The sequence below is a fragment of the Hyaena hyaena genome, unplaced genomic scaffold, assembly GCF_003009895.1.
Source record: "Hyaena hyaena isolate Hyena2069 unplaced genomic scaffold, ASM300989v1 scaffold_8, whole genome shotgun sequence".
Classification (NCBI taxonomy): Eukaryota; Metazoa; Chordata; class Mammalia; order Carnivora; family Hyaenidae; genus Hyaena; species Hyaena hyaena.
The window spans coordinates 3,997,340-4,021,871 of NW_024080640.1; the positions used below are offsets into that span (position 1 = coordinate 3,997,340).

The 24,532-nt window shown below is 39.1% G+C and overlaps 1 long non-coding RNA gene across 1 annotated transcript in view; it reads right to left on the reverse strand.

Moving 5' to 3' along the window:
- Nucleotides 1-12,615: 12,615 nt before the first annotated feature.
- The window catches only part of LOC120239563, a 48,353-nt gene continuing 36,436 nt past the window's right edge, over nucleotides 12,616-24,532 (reverse strand). Inside the window, exon 3 of the long non-coding RNA XR_005530462.1 lies at nucleotides 12,616-12,804. This is a non-coding gene — a long non-coding RNA (uncharacterized LOC120239563). The remainder of the gene's footprint in view (nucleotides 12,805-24,532) is intronic.

Genomic DNA, 24,532 nt, shown 5'->3' on the forward strand with positions numbered 1-24,532 from the left:
TTTAAAAAGAGGAAATCTTGCTGTAGTGATAACATGGAAGGACCCCTGAGGATATCACACTAAGTGAAATAAGCCTGCCACAGAAGGACAAATACTGCATCATTTCCATTTGTATGAGGGATCCAAAACAGTCAAACTCATAAAAGCTCAAAGGAGAATGATGGTTTTTAGTGGAAATGAGGAGTTGCTATTCAGTGTATAGAAAAGTTTCAGTGGTGCCAGATGAAAATTCCTAGAGACACACTGTCCAACATTGCACCTACTGGTAACAATAATGTACCATACTTTCAGAAGTCAGTTAAAGGGGTAAAAAACATGTACCTCCTATTTAGGTTTAGGAATACATCTGTATTTATAAAAGTGTAAAAACATGCAGGAGAATGATAAACACCAAATTCAGGACCCTCTGTAAGGCAGGAAGAGGGTCAGGCTTGCGGAAGAATACACATGTTTTAATAACTACGTAACACTTTAATTCTTTAATATTCCTTATACTTTCTTTCTATGCCTGAAATAGTCTATAATTTTTCAAAGTAACTTTAAAAGAAAAGGAACAGATGGTTCAGCCTGTTTAGCATCCAACTCGATTTTGGCTCAGCTCATGATCTCATGGTCATGGGATCGAGCCCCGCTTTGGGCTCTGTGCTCACGACACAGAGCCTGCTTGGGATTCTCACCCTGTCCCTCCCCTGTTTACGCACACTTTTTTCTTCTCACTCTCTCTCAAAATAAATTAAAAAACCTAAAAAACATTTTTTTAGTAAAAGAAAAGGAACTCCATGTCTCAATTGTTCTCCACCTTCTTTTTACCAAAACAAGATGGATGACACCCATGTGAACAACAGATTACCCCGGGTGTGCCCACATTTTGAAACAAGAACAAACTTTGCAGCAGAAGCAAAGAAAATAGAGCTACAGACTTCTTTTTTTCGTTTACATTTTCTTTCTTGAATGTTGCAATCTCGAAAGTATTTATAAGTTTGTAACTCTTTACAGTGTCCCAGCGAAGACGGTTTTTAAACTGGCTGCTAAACAGATAAAATGGCGCATAATTTCTATAGTAATTCCACTTTGGTTTATCATGCTCAAGTAATTACCAGATTCCAAACAAGTGAAAATGAAATTATAGGGATAACGTTGCTTTTGTCAAGTTTCAAACACAGTGGTTCCATACTTGAACCGGAACAGTCTGACTCCAAACTTGGACAAGTTTATTACTAGAAACAAGCTCCAGCGAAATCTAAAAGTAAGGTTCAGAGTCACAATCCCAGATGCCTGGGACTATTGTTTTTCTAAATTCAGAAATTTTTCTAATACGAAAAGCATTAACGGTATAATTACCATCACATAAAACACGATGGGCTCGTGATTTTTAGATCTATAATACAAACATTAGCAAAATAAAGGGATTACCTTTATCATAAAGGGATAATTTAAATAAAAACCCGACACTGACATGGAATATTCACAAAGCTGAGATAAAACTGAATATTGCCCTACATTTACTGGAGTAATTCCACAACTGCCAAATTCACTGTTTTTTTGTTTGGCTTTATCTTGGTCTCAAAAATTTAAATTTCACTGTGCAATATAATTACTTCTGTGTCCCTAGGGTTCACCCACAGAACAATGTTTTTCCTTGTCCACCTTCTGAGCTATGTAGGACCGGAAAACATCACATAAAAGAATTCAGAAGCATGAACAAAGAAAAAAAAGTACGGAGGGAGAAAGGCAGGGTGAAAAACCTCAAATTTTTCTAATTTGCTAATTTAAGGCAAACAAACAGATGTTGTACATGTCGCAGACATCGAGCATAAACAATCCAATTTATCTTTAACCAACATTGTTAAGGACCACTACTGAGAAACGAAACTTTGGGTTCTGTATTTGTTTGATAGAAAAGATTTATGGATACAGTTGCAAAGAAAGAAGAAAACAAAATAAATCAAAATTCGAGGATACAGGCAAAAAGAAGGATTGTTGACTGGGAATGGAAATCTGTAATGATGTATGTCAGCAAAAGCTTTCATATCTTAAAATTCAATCCCTTCCTTTTCATCACTTGTGTTCTGAGTATCTCCTTCCCATGACACTGTCAAAACAATCTTTTCCCTTCTCACTTTCCCAGCAATTCACTCATTCCGAAATTTGCAACCAGGTTTTAGAAAGGCCTTCAGAGCTCAGCTCATGTTAGCGACAATGCAGGCACTCCCTCTTGTGATACAAAAGGGAACTGCCTATGTACACATGCAACTAAACCCAAGAAGTTATTTTTTACATCATTGGAGCAGGTATTTCATGGTCTTCATTTTATAGACAAGGGACCAGGCTGAGGTCCACCAACTTCCTTCCTCAAGGTATTTCAATCAAGAATCCATTTAAAGCAAAATCTGACCACATATTACTAAAAGATAAATCTGAAGCCACAGATGAACCTACTTTTAACTTCTCTTTTGATGTAGTTTTAAAGCAACTGTTTATGTAGCATCTTTGGTTTAATATATATGTGTGATTATTAAGAAAAAAACAGTAAAGTAAATAATGGGCCAAATTTTTCAGGAGAAAGTTATTTTCCAAATGATTCTTCAATATTTTCAGAAAGTATAAAATAGGGTATTATTTTGTGTATCATGAAGCTACTTGCTCCCAGAGTACTTTCAAAAGAAAGACAAGGCAGAAATAGAATTTCCAAAATAAATTGCCACCCTTGTTTACATGCTAAAGTCAATGGACCTGAATACGAATTTATATTTTGTGTTAACATAATATGTTAGTTTTGACATGTCAGAACTAACTTTAACCTGTTGATTTCTAAATACCTTTATTATGAATCTTTATCATGAATTATTATGATTAAAAGTACCTCCTTTATAAGGTTGCTTTAAAAGCCCAATGACCTGATGCACATGAAGGATTCAGCAGTCTTTTCTAAAATTTACCCATTTTAATCTTTTTTATATGAAAGAAGTGCAAACAGTATACTTTGCAATAATAAAAACCCAGTGATGGGAGATCAGGTAGGAAAGAGTAACGAAAGGAACTACTAAATTCTTAAATGTGATAGGATTTCACGTACCAGAATTTCTGCATTCTGTAACTACCATTTTCAAAGGTGATTTTACCTGTAAACATGCGGCAGACTATATGGCCCATGATGCTGCACACAGACCGCCAAGACCAGGTCAGTCTTCACTCTCGTCCCTAAGGCTCCACATGTGTCCTGTCAAAGCTAGACAATGGGTCGGAGCATCCGCATTAAGGTTCAATCAATTATGTGCAAGTAGTTGCATTCCTCTGATAAAACCTCCAAAGTGAATTCTTATCCTCCCAAATCAACAAGCAGAACTAATTTGGGGGGTCTTGTGTTCCCACCCCAATGAATGATAACCACCACTTGCTTAAGACAGCTGAGGCAGAAGTTGAACTAACCCTTGACTCCTTTTTCCCCCCCATAATCCTTCAAATTCTGCCAGTCACGAAGTTAAAAGTCACTCCCACTCACTGAACTTCTTCACTCTCTTCTCTTTAAAGTCAATGCCACAGCTTTCAAGTCTCCAGCAAACTCCTCGCCAGCCACCACCTGGATAACAGCCAAGTCCTATTTACCCTCCAAAACTCAGCTCTCCACATTCCCTTCCCCAGAGCCTTCCCGGCCCCTCTCTGTATAGGCTCATCGCCCCTACTGAGAGGTCAGTCCCCATCCCTACCCCACCCCCATACTTCTGTTATCTTTGCAGGTATATCTTAACTTCAGAGTGCCTGAAAAATAGGCGTGTCCTATAAATCTTTGTTGAACAAAGGATTTGCTTGGGGGGGAGGGAAGGAAAAAGGAGGAAAAGTAGAATTATTTTATTTGGGAAAATGAATTAATGACTTTCAGTCAGACTTGGTTGTTTTCAAAATAAATTATTCTAATTTGCATAGAATGAGGCAGAATCATGGGCAAAATGTTCCAAGATTCTTGATTTTTCATCAACATTAAGCAACTTTCAAACGGAAAGAGACTCACTTTTACCTTCAATTTCTTATTTTATATATGAAGACATGTAGGAGGTGAACGCATGCATGAAGTCACTAACCCCGCACATCCTCACTCCTAGTCTGGTACAGAACATGGCCAGACCCAACCAAAAAGGGGCTCTGGAAGGACTTCTCTTGGTTGCAGTCTATTTCCTCATCCCCACACCCAAAGGACCTTACGCCCAGATTACCTGGTATTTCCACATATATGGGACTGGGGACACATAGGTGGACACCTAACACCTAGAAATGTATGCCTTTCTCTATCTAAAATCTGCAAAGGTGGAGCACCTGGATGGGTGAGCATCCAACTCTTGACATCAGCTCAGGTCAGGATCTCACAGTTGTGAGATACAGTCCCTCGGGGGACTCTGTGCTAGGTGTGGAGTCTGCTCCCTCTCCCACTGCCCCTCCGGTGAGTGTGCACTCTCTTGCTCTCTCTCAAAATAAACATTAAAAAATAAAAAATGCAAAAGTATTAATCGATCATCAAATTCCTTCTTCATAACCTACCCTCCACATGTTGGAACTGCTTTACACAAATGGAATATTAATCTATGAAACCATCATTTCTTCCAGTGGGGGAGGGAGGGCAATAGTTACTAAACATAAAATCAGTGTTCATGTAAAGGGAAAGACAGTGGTTACTGGTCACTAAATTCTGTGAAAGACGACTAATAATGATTTCTGTTTTACAGTTAGAATCCAAAAGAGCACTTGGCATAGAACATTAATTAATCGGTCTCACAGAAGTATGCCAAAGCAACAGACAACAATGCAGTCCAACAGATAACAATCTAGTCCAATTTCTTGAATGGTCACCTTAAAAAGAATTTAAAATTTTGAGTGGCTAACTCAGTTTCTAATGGCTTCATTGAGATATAATCTACAAGCCATGGCAGTCATCCATTAAGGGTACAGTTAGACATGCTTTGTAAATTTATTCAGCTACAGCACAACTATAGTTCCACTGAGGCAACAGTACCCTTGTACCTGTTTATGGCCAGCCTCTGCTCCCACCTCAGGCCCCAGGCAGTCACGGATCTGACCTATGGACTTGCCTTTTCTAAAATTTTCATATAAATGGTACCACACAATACACAGTTCTTGGTTTCTGATTTTACCTGCCATAATGTACTTGAGGTTTATCTGTGTGGTAGCATGTATCAGTGACATGAATCAGTGCTTCCTTCTTTTTTGTGGCTAAATAATATTCCATTGTATGACCGTAACACATTTTGCTTGTCTATTCACCAGCTGATGAACTGGATTGTTTTCCATTTTTATCTATTGCAAATAAAGCTGCTATGAACATCTGCTTGGTTTCTGAATGGGCACAATTTTTAGAACCTAATTGGGGTAGAATACATATATATTGCACACATTTAAAATACGCAATTTGATTAACTTTTACAGATGTATACACCCATGAAACTATCATGCATAATCAAGATAATGAATCTATAATCACCCCAGTGTTTCACTGTGCCCCTCCCTTGAGAATCCGTTTCTCCCTTCTCCCCTAAGCCATCCTAGGCAACCAATGATCTGCTCTGTCACAATCAGTTTGCATTTTGTATAATTTCACCTAAATGGAAATCAGACTGTCTTGGTACTTTGGGGGGCGGGGGGTGCCAGCGTTTTTCATGCACTTCGAGATTCATAAGTGCTGCTGTATTTATCAGTAGTCCATTCCTTTCCTTTACTGCATAACCAATTTGCTTCTCTACCCATCTGCTGATGCGCACTGACACAATTTCTAGTCTTTGACAACCATACATAAAGCTGTTATGAACACCGTATACAAGTTTTTGTCTAGATACAGGTTGTTACTTCACCTGCTGGCCTACCCGGGATGGAAATGCTGGGTCACATGTTAAGCGTATGCACAACTTTTTAACAAACGTTTTCCAACAACGGCTGTACCGTTTTATATTCCCACGACCAATACATGAGCATTCTGGTTTGGTTTTTTTTTTTTATAACATCCTTGCCAACACATGGACTGCCAGTCTTTTTTAATTTTAGCCACTAGAGTGGGTGTATAGCAATATCTTCTTATGGTTTGAATTTGCATTTCCCTAATGACTAATGATGTTGAAAACCTTTTCATGTGTGCATTTACCATTCATGTACCTTCTCTGATGAAATGTCTATCCAAATCTTTTGCAAATTTTTAAATTAAGTTGCTCTCTTATGATTGAGTTTTAAGAGAGTTCTTTATATATTTTCGAGATACCAATCCTTTATTAGACATCCGTTTTGTAAATATTTTCTTTCTGTATGTGGCTTGACTTTTCATTTTCTTAACAGTGGTGTCTTCTGAAAAGAAAATTGTAATTTTGATGAAGTCCAGTTTATCACTTTTTCTTTCACATACCTCAGGATTTTTATATCTTATTTACTAAGTCTTTGTCTGTCTAACCCAAGATGTGAAAATATCCTGCTGTGTTTCCTTCTTTATATTTCCTATGATCCATTTTAAGTTTATTTGTGTGTGTGTTGTAAAGTAAAAATTAAAGCACATTTTAGTTCACATGGGTACCCAGTTATGGCAGCACTGTTTCCTGAAAAGACTATGGTGTCCTTATACTGAATTACATCAGTACTTCTGTTGACAAGTAGTGGACCACATAGAAAATACAACAATTTCTAGACATTCTGTTCCACTAATCTATATGTCTATCCCTCCCCACCATCTTTACTACTGCAGCTTTATGGTAAGTTTTGAAAACAGGTAGTATATGTCCCCCAACTTCTTTTTTAAAGTTATTTTGATTATTCTAGAGTCTCTGCATTTCCATATGAATTTTAGATTCTGTTTTTTTCTATAAATACTAGTCTAAAAGTCCTTTCTGAGATTTTGACAACTTCTTTGAATCTACATTTTAATTTTGGGGAAACCGCTACATTAACTATATTAAGTCTTCCAACCTATAAACATGGTATATATTCCTACCTATTTGGTATACTTATTTTCATTAAACTTCTCTCACTAAATTCATTTCTACGTATTTTGGTCTTTTTGATGTTATTATGGATGGATTTCTCTATTCTTGACATTTCATATAAACGGAACTATCTTCTTCTATATTCTCAGTATAATGTTTTTAAGGTTCATCCACATTATAGCATGTGTCAGTGTATCAGTGCTTTTTATTGCTTACCAGTATTCCACTATATGAATACACCACATTTTAGTCACCCACTTACCAGCTAACAGACCTCAGTTTTCCAAGGGGTGATGATGGTCCCTTTAGTATTTTGCTTGCACTTAAACTGCAGAATCTGTCTCTTCCATGAATGCGGTCCCTGTTGTCTTAGTTTGTTGTTGTTGTTGTTTTAAGTAATCTCTACACCCAACGTGAGGCTCAAAATTACAAGCCTGAGATCAAGAGTCACACGCTCCACTGACTGAGCCAGCCAGGCGTCCCTAACTCACTTTTTAAATTCGTATTTCTGTTCTGTGGCCTGGATAGTGTCTGCATAGTGTCTTGGTCAGCCACAGGCCGCAGTGATTTGGGTAGAGGCTGTGCACAAACACCTTGTACCTGTAAGGCTTCAACCCTTCACTGAGGAAGCTGTACGTGGGTTGAAAAAACATCTGAAGTTGTCTCCAGCTCTCAAGGAACTCCCTGACTTTTGCTTTTTCCTGGGTTGTCTTGAGTCTCTATCCCCTAAGGCATTTGCAAAGTTTAGCCCTCAGCCACAACTCCGTGGAGAGCTGATGTCAGCCCTTCGATGGCTCTCTCATTTCTGGGATCTCCCTGTTAAATTTCTGGCTGGTGGCCCCAACCTGGGACTGCAAGATCCAGGTAGCGAACCTGTAAGGGTTTCCCCATCCACTATGAACTGAGTGCGCCACTTGTAACCAGCAAAGTTGTGGGTTTTTACCGCCAACCCCCACCAAACTGTATCTATCACTTCTGGTAAAAAGCACACGCTGGTAAAACTGCAGTTCTCACCAAGTGAGATAAGGGGTGGGGGAGGGGAGGGGCCCCCGGCAATGAGGCCACAAACTCCCACTCTTCTTAGCCAACTTTCCAGCAGATTTATTGTCTGCCTTTTCAGTCTATTTCCAGTGCCCAGATATGATTGCTTTTGTAAGTCTTGTCCAATTTTATACTTGTTTTATTAAGAAAGAACCACCTGACTTCTTTACGTCATCACTGATGGAAGTGACCTTGGCTATCCATTTTTAATTTCTCAACCTCTCATAACATAAACTTCTTAAAAATATAGTATCACTACAATTCCACTTCGAGTATCACACACAGAACTGCTTTTCAAATCTGACATAAAATTTATCATCATAGCCTGCGTTTATTTTCCATTTAAGAGCCCTTCCACACAGTGCCAGCAAACTAACGTTATATTAAAAGTACCAAAACAGTCAGATGTTCAGTAATTTTGAGTTCCTAGGGGTTTAACTGATTGACTGCTTGGATGCTGGCCGTGGCTCTTAACCACAAAACTCTATGATGGGCCCAAAGACAACGGATTTTGTGGTGTTATTAACAATGCCTGACATGGACAAAGAGCAAACTCTTGCAGATTCCATTAGTATTGTTGTAAGTAGTCTCAAGCCACATTTTGTAACACATCTTCTCCCCAGTTATTCTAAATACTGTCAAACCCTCAAGCCTGACTTGTCTCTAGCATTGTGACTCGTATTTATAGAATGCTTTGTCGTTGACAAAGCTCATTTTATCTACTATCTCACGTGATCCACACAAAAACCTCATGTCCTAGGTAGCTTTATACCTCATTTTATACCTGTTGTAAGGAAATACTCAGGGATTAAGTGTTCTACATAGCTGGGAAATCAGATCTAAGATCCAGTTATTCTGACAACATTTTATCTTGTGATCCTGGGCATATCTTTGCCTCCATCTCTTCTAACATTTTGGTTACTTCTTTAAAGGTAAAGAGATTACTCCCCAAGCAACAGCCTTCTCAACACTTTCAGTTGAGAACAGGCTCAACATTTACTTCCTTAAAATTTTTAATTATAGCTATGTGAATAGAGAGCCTAAGTAAGAAGAAATGAAGGCAAATTTTGTAACAATTATAAAAGCAACCTTGAACATAATGCCAATCTCTATGTGTGCACGCGCGTGCACACACACACAAACAGATAAATACATACACACACACACTCTACCACACACTGTTCTATGAAATCCTTCTGGGAGGGAAACACTAACCCTACCCATATACACACACAGACAAGGTGATGGTCTTAAATGCCACTAATATGGTGGGTGATTTCTAAAGAATAGCTTGAAATCTCTACTAATACACACATTGGGAGAAATGAGGTAATTTCTCTCATCTAAAAATCCAAAACCTTCCTTGACCCCCTCTTGCCTCCGTAGTTCCTCAGAAGAGGGTCTACGTTCACCTTCTTCCAGGAATTTATTTCCTCGAGCTCTCCCTTGAATCTGTCTCACTCAGGCTTTTTGTCTCCACCACTTCACTAAAACCTCTTTCTCTTGTCAAGGTCACTGACAACATCCTCCTTGCTAAAGCCAAGGATTGATTTTCAGCTCGTGTCTTACCCCACCCATCGGCAGCATTTGCAGCGCTGGTCCTTCTTGCTTCTCAAAACACTGTCTCCCCTTGGTGACTAGAATATCCCAATGTCTACCTTCCAGTCTCTTCCTCCTGCTCTCTTGTTGAGACTCCCGAGTTCCAATTGTTGCCGTGGTCCTTCGCTCAGGTCCTAGACCTCTCTCTCCTTCCTTTCCTTAATTAATGAAACAGCAGTACAAAGATCTGGCTTCCAGACCTGGTTCTGCTGCTACACAGGCATGTGATCTTGTGCAAGTCCTTTAATTCCCCTGAAACTCACTGTATTAATCTCTAGGGTAGAGGAGGCAGGCTGAGAGGTTCTCCAAGGTAAATTCCAGTCCTAAGACTCAACGGCCATATTTAAAAAGTACTAATTTCCAAAGAACTGATTTGATTCTTACATAACATTTCTCAAAATTACAATGTTTCCCCTAGTAGATTTGACTTATTTTATTGTTTTTTATTCTTATCAAAGCTAAACATGTATGTAGTTCAGAGTCAAATACTCATCAAGGTCTTGTGAAAAACAGCAGCCCACTGTCCTCACATTCGTCCCTCTTAGGAGGCACTTCTAAAAAACCTTTCTGAACTTGCAGAAAAGTTGAAAGTCTTCAGGTATTAATGCCTGAATAGCCGTCATCTACGGGCCTACTGCTGACATTTTACCATGCTCCCTCCATCTTTTTCTGTACTTCCTTTATGCCAGACCATCCGAAAGAGGAAAACAGATGTAGGACATCTCACTCCTAAATACCGAAGTGTGCACCTTCCAGAAACAAGAACATCTCCTATGTAACTACGGTGTCATTGCCACACCTGAGAAAACACACACTAATTCAATAACATCGTCCAATGGGCATCTTTGAGTGTGGATGATGCTACTGAGTTGCGGTCTGTTTCCTCTCCTCTTTTCCATCTGTTCTCACTCCCTCGGTGGCTTCAACTCTTCTTCGGGCTTTAAGTAACAGTAATTGCTTATGATTTCCAATTTGCCTCTTCAACCCTGACCTCTCACTGTACTCCAGACTCTGACTCGTCGACCTTTCCACTTAGATGTCTAAAGAGGCTTCCAGACTTAATGTGTCCCAAATTGAGTGTCCCCCTCCCCATCTATCTGTTCCTTCCAATCTCAACAAAAGGCAACTCCACTCCACTCTTCAGCTGTTAAGGCAGAACAGCTTGACACGTCTCTTTCTCTCTCTTTCCACATCCAAGTCCAGTAATGGGTAATTAATTAATTCTATCACTTTCTCATCACCTCCCTTATATATGGGCTCAGGCGCTACTATCTCTCACCTGGCACTCCTACCCTCACCCCCTGAGTCTTTTGTCAAAACAAAAGATCCTGTCACTTCTCATCTCCAACCCCCCCAACTGCTTTCCCTCTTACTCGAAGCCAAAATCCTTGCAAATGCTCACCTGATGTGCCCATGCACTCCCCTTCATCTCTTCTTCTCCTCCTCACTCTCTCCAAAACATCACCACGCCTCCTTCCCCCATACACACTTGTGCGCTCCTGCCACAAGTTTTTTGTGTTGTGATTCCTTCTGCCTGGACCACTCTGCCCCAAATATCCATGGGGTCTTTCTCTCACCTCCCTCAAGTCTTTGCTCAAATATCACCCGTGCAGTGAGGCTTTCCTTGAAAGTGCTTACGGCTTTCTAATAGATTATTTTTCTTATTTATTTGTTTTTAGTCTGTTTTTAGTCTCTACGAGAATGTTAACTTCATGAATGCAGGAAGTTTCATTTTGTTCCCTACTGTATCACCAGTGCCTAGAATACTGTCTGGCACATGGCAGGCACTAGTAAATATCTGATAAATCAAAGAATCCTATTCTAAGAAGAATACAGATTTATATTAATTTATCCATGCACATACCAGAAGGTTCAAGCCTAAAGAATACCGGGAATGGATCACTAAGAATGCTGATCATATACAATGACACAGTTTAATTCTGCTCATTGGAAATATAATGTAATCCACAAGTAATTTAGAATTTTCTAGCACTCACAAAGAAAAGTAAAAGAAAGCAAGTGATATTAAATGATTTACTTAATTCAATATATCCAAACACTTATGTCAACATGTGATTCATACAAAACTATTAATAAAACATTTTAGTCTTTTTTCACACTAAGTCTTTGCAATGTGGTGTGCATTTTATGCGTAACACATCTCAGTTGGGGCTAGCCACATTTTAAATGTCAGCAGCTACATGTAGCCAGTGGCTACCATATGGGACAGCACAGATACAGACCTAATTTAAATAACCCCATCGAAGAGGCAAACATCTTGTATATATCTTAGTTGTTTTGAACTTCACATTCCAAAACAAGACCATGGAACAACTCATGATTTCCTAGTTTTGTTAAAACAGTTTCAGCTGATATAACAAGAGGAACTATAGCTTTCGTTCTGAGAAATAATTTATATCAAGATTACTGGTTCAACTCTTTAAATTCCATTCCAATGTTCTAATTAGAAAGAATGCATGTTCTTTTTTCTTAGCCTCCTCAATTAAGAAAGTTTTAACTACAGAGAGATTCTGTGTTCTTGCCTACAGTAGCAGGGGAAAAAAAATCATTATTTTCAAATAGAAAGAGCTATTAAAATTCTACTTCCACAAAACAAACCAGTATTTACTTCAAGTTAACCAAAATACATTCTATGTTAAAAGACAATTTCTGTATATAGTTGTATTTTTAAAATTCGTAACAGTTAACTGCCTTACCAATAACCTTACATTTCATAATATAAAAGTAAAATAAAGCAGTAAAGAGAATGCTTTTAAATTTTTAATATATGCATTTAGGTCTTCAATATGTTTCTTAAAAGTTAAAGTATTATGCATGGAAAATGTTTTCACTAACTTTTTTTTATCATCAGGGGATTAACTTCTGGAAACCCATTATTTATAAATATTCACTTATTGGAATTACAATAATTGCCATCATTATTCGACAAAAAAAAATTGTAAAGATCCCAATTAAAATGCATAATACTTTAAACCTTTAAAGTTACAAAATTTTCTCTCTTTTTTTTAAAGCAGTTACACACAACACACAGAAGAACCTACTTACTCAGATGTCACAGGGGGTTATCGATCATCTCCCCTGAACTGGAAGCTTGAGCTGAGATCATCAAGTGAGTCAGAGAAACTCCAGAAGGTAAAATATCTTCTAACCTTCAAAAGCATTAGTAAAATGCCTGTGTGAGGGGGGAAAAAAAACAAAACGGAGTTACAACCAAGAGAGAAATCTCATGAGTGTACTGTCTAGATAGGCAATAACTTGTTTCTTTTCTTTCTTTTCTCTTTAAGTGAGGTCTCAGAACACGGTAATTCATGGCCCTGGAGTTGTGGGTGAGCTGATAGAAATACCTGATATTCTAACCGCCCTCCGTTTTAAGAACTCACTTTGGGGAGAAGCCTAACTCAGTTGAATGATGCATGCATCCAGGACTATAACCTGGTCACCCTTTTACCAGCTCAACCCTTCAACTAGTAGAGATCCTCATTGTCTACTCATGGCCCAAAACTAAGACACTTGGGAGAGTGAAAAGAGGAACTTTGGACATATTTATTTATTAACTAATAAACGGTCTTTACTGTAGTGGTTTATAATCTAAAAAAATAAAACTAATGTACATCTACCACATTAAAGTAAAAAATTGATGGTTTATTTACATTACATGAACACTTAAAATACCACAGGCAGATTAATTATTCTCGGTACATACGCATGTTCGTCAATCTGTTTACTTAGCAGATTCTATCTCTAATACCGTGTCACTGGTACTGTTGCTGGGAAAAAAGGTTGACATGGCCTTATTATTTTTTAATCATTCACAAAGTTGCCAAAGTCTTTTTCAAAGTTTCCTTTTGTGTTAAATAATCTGAAATCACTGAAGTGTCTGACCCCTGTACTGATATTATTTTTAACAAGAAATGCTCTTTTCACAGCTGCTAATTCTGCTCAAAACAAGTTCTGCCAGAGGATATTCTCCATTCTATGTTTCACACCAAAATTGTTTAGTACTTAGGTCTCAAGACTTTCACAAATACGATCCTTTTGCCTAAACTGGTGTCCTTCTAGCACTCTTGCCCCTCAGTCCACTCACCTCCACACACAGCCCCACGGGAGGTTTTGTTACCCCATGCAAATCTCATCTCGTCACTTCCCGACTTAAAACTTCTCAGCGCCTCCCCACCGCTCCCTGGATATAATCCAAAACCTTAACAAAGAGACCTGGTCCCTTCCGACCTCTCAAGTCCTCAAAAGCAACGGGTCTTCCTGGCCCCAGGGAGTTCCTTTGGCTGCTCTGTTCCTTTGGCTCAGAATGCTTTTCTCAGTCACGGTCGCCACTCTTCGTGGCCATGCTTCACGTCTGAGGGCCTCCTAATGTCCCCAGTCTAAGTTACCCCAAGGTATTCTCTCTCCCAAAAAGGCCTCTGTACTTTTCCTACGGAATGTTCATCAAAATCTGTATTGGCTTATTTGCGTGGTTTTTAGAAAGCCTATCTCCTATCTTTTACCAGATGGTAAAAACTTCAGGAGGGCGTAGAGATCATTCCTGTTTGATTCACCCTTTCATCTTCAATCTTTACCCCGCTACCTGGCACGGTCCTTGACACCTTGTAAACCTTCAATAAATATATGGTGAACAAACGAATGAAAGGCTGAAAAGGAGAAAGTAAGGAGACAAAGGACAATCTGGTTATCTGAGTTAACTTGTTATCTACGGCCAAAACACCTCACAATCCTAAATCCAACTACATCATCAATGGTCCCCTCTACACAGGGTGACTCTCACCAGCATATAAAGTCTGTACTTTCTTCCAACCTGAAGGAAAGGAAGACAGAAAATGACCTCTCTCTTGACCCCACATTCCAATGAATAAACTCCCATTTCTCCAATCCAGTTTTATAGGAATACTCAAAAGAGCTGACTGTATCTGCTGTCTCCAATTCTTTCCTCCCATCCTCACTTGAACCCATTCTAATCAGGCCTTTGTCCCCACCACTGACTGGAAAATTCTCCGGTGAGAGCCACCAATGACTTCCATCTTGAACTATGTGAGCTCTGGGTATCTAGCCAACCATCCAACTATCCAACCATCTTGAACTAGCCAGACACTGAGACAGGCATTTAAAAATGAGTTATCCATTTAAACTGTTCATCACAGCCACTCCATGAGGCAAGAAGTACTATTATCTCCAGAGAGAGGTTAACTGAATTCATCCAAGGCCACTCAGGTTAAAAACAAAACAAAACAAAACAAAACAAAAAACAACAAAATCAAAAAAACCAGTAGAGACCATTTTTATTAAATCTACTAGTCAATTCTCATCTTACTGGACCATCATCCCATGTGAAATTCCTGACATTCCACCCCTACTGAGAATGACGCTCATACAGGGTTCCCCATCTCAGTAAATGATAATTCAATCTTCCCAGACTTTTCCTTTTCCCTCACACCACATATCCAATCCATCAGCAAATCCTGGTGGCTGAATAAATGGCTGAAAATAAGATTATGGGTGGGCAATCTACCTAAATCTCCAGACCTTACTGTTCTTACCAGAAAGCTCTTGGAGAACACAGACCATGTAGTCACATCAAATTTTGCAGAGTAATTTGCACAGCCTTAATAAAGTTTCATCACTGATCATACTTTTCATTGAAATTTTAGTTTTCCTATTATTATGAATGTTACTAACTTCAACAGTTAAGTGGAACATTTTAAAATAAGACATTTGGATCCCAATTACCAATACCAAATTCCTTCAACTTACACTGCAACTATCCAACTGCATCCTCCTTTCGGGAGGCATCTGTTCAGCTGTTAACACTTTGCCTGTGAGCGCTGTCTTGAGCTCCCACTACTACATTACTTGCTGCATTATCTGTAAGGAGACCCTGTAGCTGTGCAGAGGCCTAAACTGGATGATGGGAAGAATGGTGACCGAGAGTCTAGTTGTGGCTGCTTTCTTTCACAAGGTCCTTCCTTAAACTTCTCTGGTGTACTAATTGCTGGAACACTTTCAAAGCCATTTCTCAGCCTATAGCCGAATGATTTCAAGGTTCTTTTCATGCGTCTGCCAGTCTTCCTCTCACTGCCTGTACACATTTCCGTCTCTAATCCCCGGACTCCAAGTCTAACCTTAGTGGAGTTCTTAGTGGATGCTACATAAAGAATATTTTATCAATGCAGTACTCTTACAGGCTGAACTGAACCTCACAGACAAAACTGGAGCAAGTTAGATTCTGATACTATTAGTCTACTCCTGAACACTGTTCGACCTTATTGCATATTACCAAAAAATTCAAAACCATTTGCATTGTTTCCTGAATTTTCATAACCTATAATTTAATGAGAAACTATACACGTACAATGTATGTTATCACTGCTTAAGTGTCAATGTAAAACAACACTGCTAAAATCAGAATAGATCCTAACACGCCTATATATAGATATAAATGCATATGTCTGTGTATATAGTACATAGACACATATATAGATGGATGTACGTATCTATATATACAGTATACTTACTATACTCGTATTATATAGTATACCTTTATACCAATCTAGTGTAAAATCTAAAAAGACTGCATATATGTGGCCATCACCAATAATATGAGAGAATGAAGAATATTTATTAAGCACCTACTGTATGCCAGGCATTTTACCCACATTATCACAAGTAATCCCTATGATAGCCTTGTATGGGAGATACATAGCATCAGACTTCAGAACCCCTCAAGTTGCCTTCCTAAATCCCAGTACCGCATCCTCTTACCTACCCAGGTGTGACCCAGTTTTAAGAAGCAGAAATTACTAGTCAAATTTGAGCAGGTAATACTTAACACCCATTTAAAACTGTTTTATCTGGCAAACACTTAAAGATCAATCTTAAACCTACAGGACAGGCTAAAATGTCATAAAATTTTTTCAGTCAACTCACTCTGGAAGGCCCAAGGGATATGAGCATTCTTACAAGAAACTGCACATTTTATAATGACCGTACTGAAGTTTTTCGGGGAAAAGATGGATAGTTGGTTGTATTTGACCCTCAAAATATTCCAGGCAAAATTTGTTTCTTCCATGTCACGTAAGTTGTGAAGTCTTAAATTACTTTCTGTCCTGAAAACATGTTAATGAATGCAAGCTCCTTGGAGAAAAGAAGATTCCACTTCTGTCCTTCATTCTCACGTGAACCAGACTTCTGAGTGGGCAGAAATACAGGCCCAGATCTTAAAATTTCATGAAAAATACTGTGTGCTTCCTTCAATGCATAAAAGCTTCATATTAATCTACAAAATAAAATACCTCCATGTAGGTATCTGTTGGAGGGCTTAAGACAGACAAAATAAAATCAGCACAAGGGAGCCTGGGTGGCTCAGTTAGCTGAACGTCTGACTTCGGCTCAAGTCATGATCTTGCAGTTAATGAGTTCAAGCCCCATGTCAGGCTCTGTACTAACAGCTCAGATGCTTCAGATTCTGTGTCTCCCTCTCTCTCTGTCCCTCCCCTGCTTGCACGCTCTCTCTCAAAAATAAATAATAAAGATTAAAATTTTTTAAATTGAAAAAAAAAAGTAAAATCAGCACCTCTACGAAACTACACTGACAACACATGTTATTACAGAGAAATCTGTAACGGTCCTACTGGCAATCCTGATTCTCTAAGCTCCTTGCGTCAGCAGAGTTTCAGAAGAGCAGAGGGGTAGGACTCTGTGCTCTCCAAGCCCCTCGGCACCCCCAGCCCTGCGCCAACGCACGCACCTCCTGAGCCACAGCTGCGTGGCCTCCTCGGCTCTGCCTTCTGGAACCTCATCCACGGGAACTGCACTCCTGGACCTTTTACGTAACTGTGGTTGAAGATATTTTTCACCAGGTTCTTTAAACAAAGATTCACGTGATAAATTTCTGCTCGAGTTTAGTTCCAGGAAATGTTTGGTTTCTGCAGCTGTTTATAATGCTTCCGGTTGTCAGTACATGAAAATTATATAATTCTGTTTCTTTTTCTCACTTGAGCAAGGAGAAAACGTTAACAATCAAATATACTTCCCAAATCTGCTCCACACTGACATGTACTTAACCCTCAACTTCTTTTAGTTCAGGTTGGTTATATTTTTTTAAAAGTTAGTCTACCTTTTGGCCTAAAACGTACAAGGTGCTTTAACTCTTTTCAGAAGCAAGAAAAGCTGCAAAATGTAAAATGTAAAAGACACACATAATGTTGACCTGCTTGTAAGTTCCAGAATAAAATGGAAAAACAAGAAAAATATAGTGGTATTTTTACAGTGAGAAGGTCTAAGTGCCCAGAATAAATGCCCCAAAATAAATTCTCTGTTATCCAAAAGATACAAAAGATTCCATAAGGAGACAAAATAGCACCCCACCTTCTTTGTTTAAATCCGGTTCACACCAGTTTGTGAACATCCAAATTTGCTCTTGGTTGAAATTTCCCTAGCAATACTAAGAAGCCTGAAAGTTTTACAAATTACCGTAGTAAGAGAGATCTTCAAACATTACTCTGAAAATTAAAAATGTCTGAGAAGAGCAAATTAAACTGGTTTTACGACAAGGGTAAATTCTAAGTCGCTTCATTTGGAAAGCAGTCCAGATTACATAATGGGGTATTATAATCGTAATCAGCCCAGAATGGTTTTTAGCTCCTTCACTCCTCAAAACTGATGTTCAGTGATAGGTGGCTCCTAATGTATTACTATATATACACATCCTACCTCCTTTCACAACACATTTGAGACAGCCTATACAAATGCAGACATTATAATAAAATTATAACTTATAAATATAAAAATTCAGACCAGAAAAAAATACCGTGCAATTATACAGACCTGAAAGTTATTTAAATTAAGCCATAAATTTGGCCCTATACCGCCTGGTTGATAAAGCAAGAAAGAAAAACCAGTCAATTGCAAAATTCACACTGGCCATGATGGGATGTGCTCGAGAGGAACAGAACTTGTCTCAGTACACAAAATCTGAGAAATATTTCTCTAGCATTTTATCACATAAATAATACACTGGGGTCTTCAATACTCCCCGATAGATATCCTGATTGGTTCACACAGGTGTTTCTTACAGTATATAACATATACAGTAAAAATATAAAGCTCTCTGATGATCTGAACATATTCATTCAGATGATCAAAAATAAAACCAGAAAATATGTCCAACAGAATTTCTGTGGTACATTTGAAAATGCTCTTATCTATGCTGTCCAATATGGTAGCCCACTTGTCACATGTGGTTACTGCACCCTTGAAATGAGGCTAGTGCCACCAAGAAAACTAAATTTTTAGTTACATTTAATTTTAATGTTCAGGGCCAAATTAGAAAAGCAAATATCTACCCACTGGACTGCACAGGTCTGAAACATCAGTTATCAAACTTTTTTAGTAGCGGAACCATTTTGGGGTTGGCAAACACAGATGGGAGAGAACACGTTAAGAAAATAAAGAGGGTATATTATTTTTATAAGTTCAAATTTACAATATTGGTTTATAGGTGATGCGAATATGAGCTTCCTAATAGGTAAAAATTAAAAATTGAAGGTTATGAGTGAGAGCTAATAAACTTAGATCAGCCCCAGTAAACACTTTCTGTATTTGGTTTGGATGCACTGGACAGTGTTCATGTGGCACTTCTAACTGCACATCCTGAGCCACCCAATCAGCAAAGGCCACACACAGAGCAGCCACCTACTCTGAAAGCCTAGAAGAAAACGCACATGCCAGCAGGGCAGTTTCACGTATGTCTCTTCATGGGAGGAGCCCTCCCAGGAGTCCACGTGGCCAGTCCAGAGCTTTGGATTCAGACGACAGCGCAGTGCAAGGGCATGAGAATCACAGGGTGGGTGCAGAGTTACACAGGCTTAAAAGTCTTATGTCACAAGGAGAAACTGGTATCTCACATGATGGTCCCAGCCGCAGCTTCTACAGACCCCAACAAAGGACACACCCATGTCTGAAAAATGCTCCCAGGGAAGCTCAAAACTACTCCTTCTCACCAAGAACTTCGGAGTTCATGTATAGTTCCTCCCAGTCCAAATACATTTACCAAGTAAAGGTCACTCTGATCATAAGCAACGTTGCCTAGTAACGTAGTTGACTTTCCATTTTTATCAGGATTCAGAGGAACTAAGTAGAAAGTTCATCCAAGGTCAGATCTGTACTTAAGAAAATGAGAAATGGTTTTGTTAATTCTTTATCTTCATGATTTAAAACTATACATGGGGTGCCTGGGTGGCTCAGTCAGTTGAGTGTCTGACTTCATCTCAGGTCATGATCTCATGGTTCATGGGTTCAAGCTTTGAGCATACAGTGCAGACCCTGCTTCAGATTCTCTGCCCCTATCCTGCTCGCTCTCACTCTCTCTCTTTCTCTCCCTCTTATCAAAAATACATATTAAAATGTTTTTTAACTATGTATCTATATACAAGAGCACCTGGATGGCTCAGTTGGTTGGGCATCTGACTCTGGATTTCAGCTCAGGTCATGATCTCACAGTTCGTGGGTTCAGACCCACAGTGGGCTCTATGCTGGCAGCAGGAGCTTGCTTGGGATTCTCTCCCCCCACCCCCACTCTTTGCCCCTCCCCTGCTCACACTTTCTCATTCTCTTAAAATAATAAATAAACTTAAAAAAAAGATTATACGTATATATATCCTAATATATCAAAAATAGGAAAGAACTTGATTAACTTCATCAAAATGCTACAGGAAAATCATACCTAATGATTAAATAATAGAAGTCTTTCCTTACTTTAAAAGCCAGGAAATGGGACAGATGACGACAATCATTACTTTTATTCAATAATGTAGTGGTCCTAGTCAATGTAATAAAAAAAGAAAGAGGCATCTGGCTGGCTCAGTCAGTAGAGCATATGACTCTTGATCTCAGGATCAGGAGTTCAAGCCTCATGTTAGGCACAAAGACTGCTAAAGAGTGGGGGAGGGATGCCTGGGTGGCTCAGTTGGTTAAGCATCTGACTTCCACTCAGGTCATGAACTCCTGGCTTGTGAGTTCAAGTCTGATTCTCCTGGCTTGTGAGTTCAAGTCCCACGTCAGGCTCTGTGCTGACAGCTCAGAGTCTAGAGTCTGCTTCAGATTCTGTCTCTGTCTCTCTGCTCCTCTCCTGCTGGGTCTCTGTCTTTCTCTCAAATATAAATAAAACATTAAAAAAATTTTTTTAAAGAAAATAAACTTAAGATATCCAAGCTCAGTACAATGCAATTTAACACTACAATAAGATACCATTTCACAGTAGACTGGCAAAATAGGATACAATAATGAAAGAAAACTGAATTGATTCAACCACTTTGGAGAGCAACTTGGCAAGAGTGAAGGTGAAGATGCTCATGCCTATAACCAAAAAATTCCACACCTAAAAACATAGAGAAACTGGCACGTGTGCATCAGGAGACATACATAAGAATATTTGTTAGCAGTGCCTGTAATAGCAAAAAATTGGAAACCACGCAAACACGAATTAATGGGAGAATGGATAAGCATATGGTGATATCATCTTATTATGAAATACTACATGAATGTAAAGAATCAAAGACAGCCACATTATCAAACATGAGTAAACCTTCAAAAAAACAGTATTAGCTTCTGCAAAGCAAAAGAAATCATCAACAGCATGAAAAGCAACCCACAGAATGAGAGAAAATACTGTAAATATGTATCTGGTAAGGGGTTAATATCCAAAATATATAAAGAACTTCCACATCTCAATAGCAAAATATCAAGTAACACTTGATTAAACAAAGGCAAAGGACTTGAAGAGATTTTTCCCCAAAGACAACATACAAATGGCCAACAGGTATATAAATAGATGCTCAACATCGTTAATCATGAGGGAAATGTAAATGAAAACCACAGTGAGGTACTACCTCACACCTGTTAAAATAGCCATTGACAACAATAACAAAAACAGAAAATAACAAGTGTGGGCAAGTTTGTGTAGAAATTGGAATCCTTGTGCACTGTTGGTGGAAACATAAAATGGTACAGCTTCTGCGGAAAACAATATGTCGGTTCCTCAAAATATTATAAATAGAACTACCACCCGGCAATCTCCACCTCTAGATATTTATTCAAAAAAAGTACAATGAGAATCTAGTAGAGCTATCTGCACTCCCATGTCCTTTGCAGTGTTATCCACAGTATCCAAGAGGTGGAAACAAACTAAACATCCATGGGTGGATGAATGGATAAAGAAAATGTGGTATATACACACAATGGAGTATTATTCGGCCACAAAAAGAAAGGAATCCTGTCATATGTGACATGGACAAACCTTGAGGACATTATGCGAAGTGAAACAAGCCAGTCACGGAAGGACAAAGACTGCACAATATCACTTACATAAAAGTAGTCAAACTCTTGGAGGCAGAAAGCAGAAGGGTGGTTGCCAGGGGCCGAAGGGAGGGAGAAATGGGGACTTGCGGTTCACAGAGTACAGAGTTTCAGGCACACAAGCTCCAGAGATGCCCTGCACAACACCGTGCTTACAGCTCACAGTAAGGCACTGTGCGCTTAGAAATGTGTTCAGAGGGAAGATCTCATGTTATAGGATTTTTATCATGATAAAAGAAATGTTAGACAGAAATAACCGCAGAAGATGACAGACAATAAAGTATTTAATAGTTTGAAATCATATAAAATGATGTTATACATATGCCACAGATACATACAATGCTAGTAAAAGTGTAAAACGTATTGAAATGTGGAACACTGAATTCAGGATAGTGGTTTCTACTAAGGACAAAGGGAAGAGAATGGGACCAAAAACACTGAACAGAAGACTTTTATCTTGTCTAGGATATTTTATTACTTAGATTAAAAAAAAAAAAACCTAAAGCAAATATCACAGAGTGGAAGGTGATAGTTTAGTCAATTTTTCGATATGCTTGAAGCATTTTATTATAGAACTAGTTTTTTTAAGAACCTAATACTAACGTTTTCTTCCTTTCTACATTTTCATCTCCTACAGTAACAAAAGGATGAACCCATTATTATAGCAAAACTATGTTTGTGTGTGCACGCTCACTCTTCTCAGAAAAGAATCCACGGATTTCATCGGAAGGGTCTGTGACTTAAACAAAAATGTTGAGAATCATAAACGTAACTGATGATATTTGCCATTTTGCACTAGGCAAAAATTAAAAAAAAAAAAAAGAACCAGATCTAACTTAAGTCAACATATCTATAACCTTTTTCTTAGTTCTGAATTTCTGTTTATATGCTATTTCATTTTACATATTTTTCCCAGAGAGTTGCCTCAAACCCTCTCTTTAAAAAGGCAAGATATTAATTAAAAAAAGAAAGAAACCTCCTTGAAAGAATCCTACCGAATGGATGTAAGTAAGCACAAAAGAGAGCAGTCAGTGAGAAGGGACGTAAACAATGACACAGCAGCTTTGGGATGAGAAGTCAAGACAAGATGGTTCCACAACTAACTTTAACAGGAAAGGCTACAGAAGGGGCTCTCACCTTTTGGGACCCAAAAACCAAACCCCCAAGGAATATGACAGTAATAGGAGCTTGTCAGAGTCTGGGGTGGGAACTGTATTAATTATTTAAGAAATTCCCCACAGATCATTCCAATACACTTTCTCCCCATCCTCCCAGCAGAGCCTCCAATCCCTGCCCCAGGCTGAGATCACTCGGTTAGATGGACTCTTTCAATTTGTTAAACATGTAACAGTTTATTGAGCACCTAATGTGTGTCACTGTCAGGAAGTGAATGGTTTTACACACTTGCACACTTACAGCTTTCTGGACAAATTGTACTGAGACCTGGATTAAGAGACAAGCCTCAAAACTTAGAGGATGCCCGAACAGATAGTAAGAGATGAATCTCCCTTGAGGAGCGCATTCACATTTCAGAGGGTGATGAAACTGGGGCCGTAGAGATAGTCCAGGGGTTATGAACTCCGAGACTCCAGTCCTGCATTGTTGCTGTTAACTAACGATCTGCCCCGTCTCCTTGTCTACTTTCAGGCTAGCATGAATAAATACAGACATTAGACACTTATCGGTCACCAGGCACCAGGCTAGTTCCTAAGGACACCACGGTGCACAAGAGAAAGCTCCCACCCTCACGGAGTTCACAGTCAAGTATACGGACATGCAAGTAATCTTACCACCCGGTACAGCGAGTCCGTGACAGATTACAGGGCGTCATGAGAGGTCAGACAGATGTGAATGGAGACCTGAAAGATGAGGGTCAGCCCGACGCCTTCGTCTGAAAGGGAGAGAAAATCCCAAATCGACCAAGCTTTATTATCTGCGTGCAACAAGAAATGCCAAGGAGGAGGGCTCAGTCGTGCCGGCCAGGGCACAAGCTCCACTTGTCTTCCTCCTCCTCTGTCCCTGGTGGGACAAGTGGCACTCACTTTGTGCCTGCAACGTGGCTGGAGCACGGCCCACGGCGGGTGAGATCTTCCCAGGGAGAAAACCTTTCCCGAAGCTCTTGTGGGCCACAACCAGGTTCCGGGCTTACAAACTAATCAGCTGGCAAGAGTGGAAGTTTCTTGATGGCCAGAGACTGGAACCCAAGCCCACCTTCCCCAAAGCACATGGATATGCAAAGATCTTTGAACAAAACTAAGGTTCCGTTAGAAAAGAACAGAGCGGTGAAAGGCTGCAGGGAAAGCAGCCGGAGAACGTGCTACAGCCATGAAGTTAGCAGTGCACTTTTCAGAGTATCATGCCCGCACTAACAGGAGATATAAAGAAATAAAAGACCACCTTGTTCTAAAGCTACCGCATATACGTATTTAAATTTTTTAATTCAGATACACAAAAAAAACACACCTAAAAATAAACGCAACTAACATAGGATGAACTAAGTACCACAACGGCAATGGAGAGAGATGAGGTTTTGAATTTGC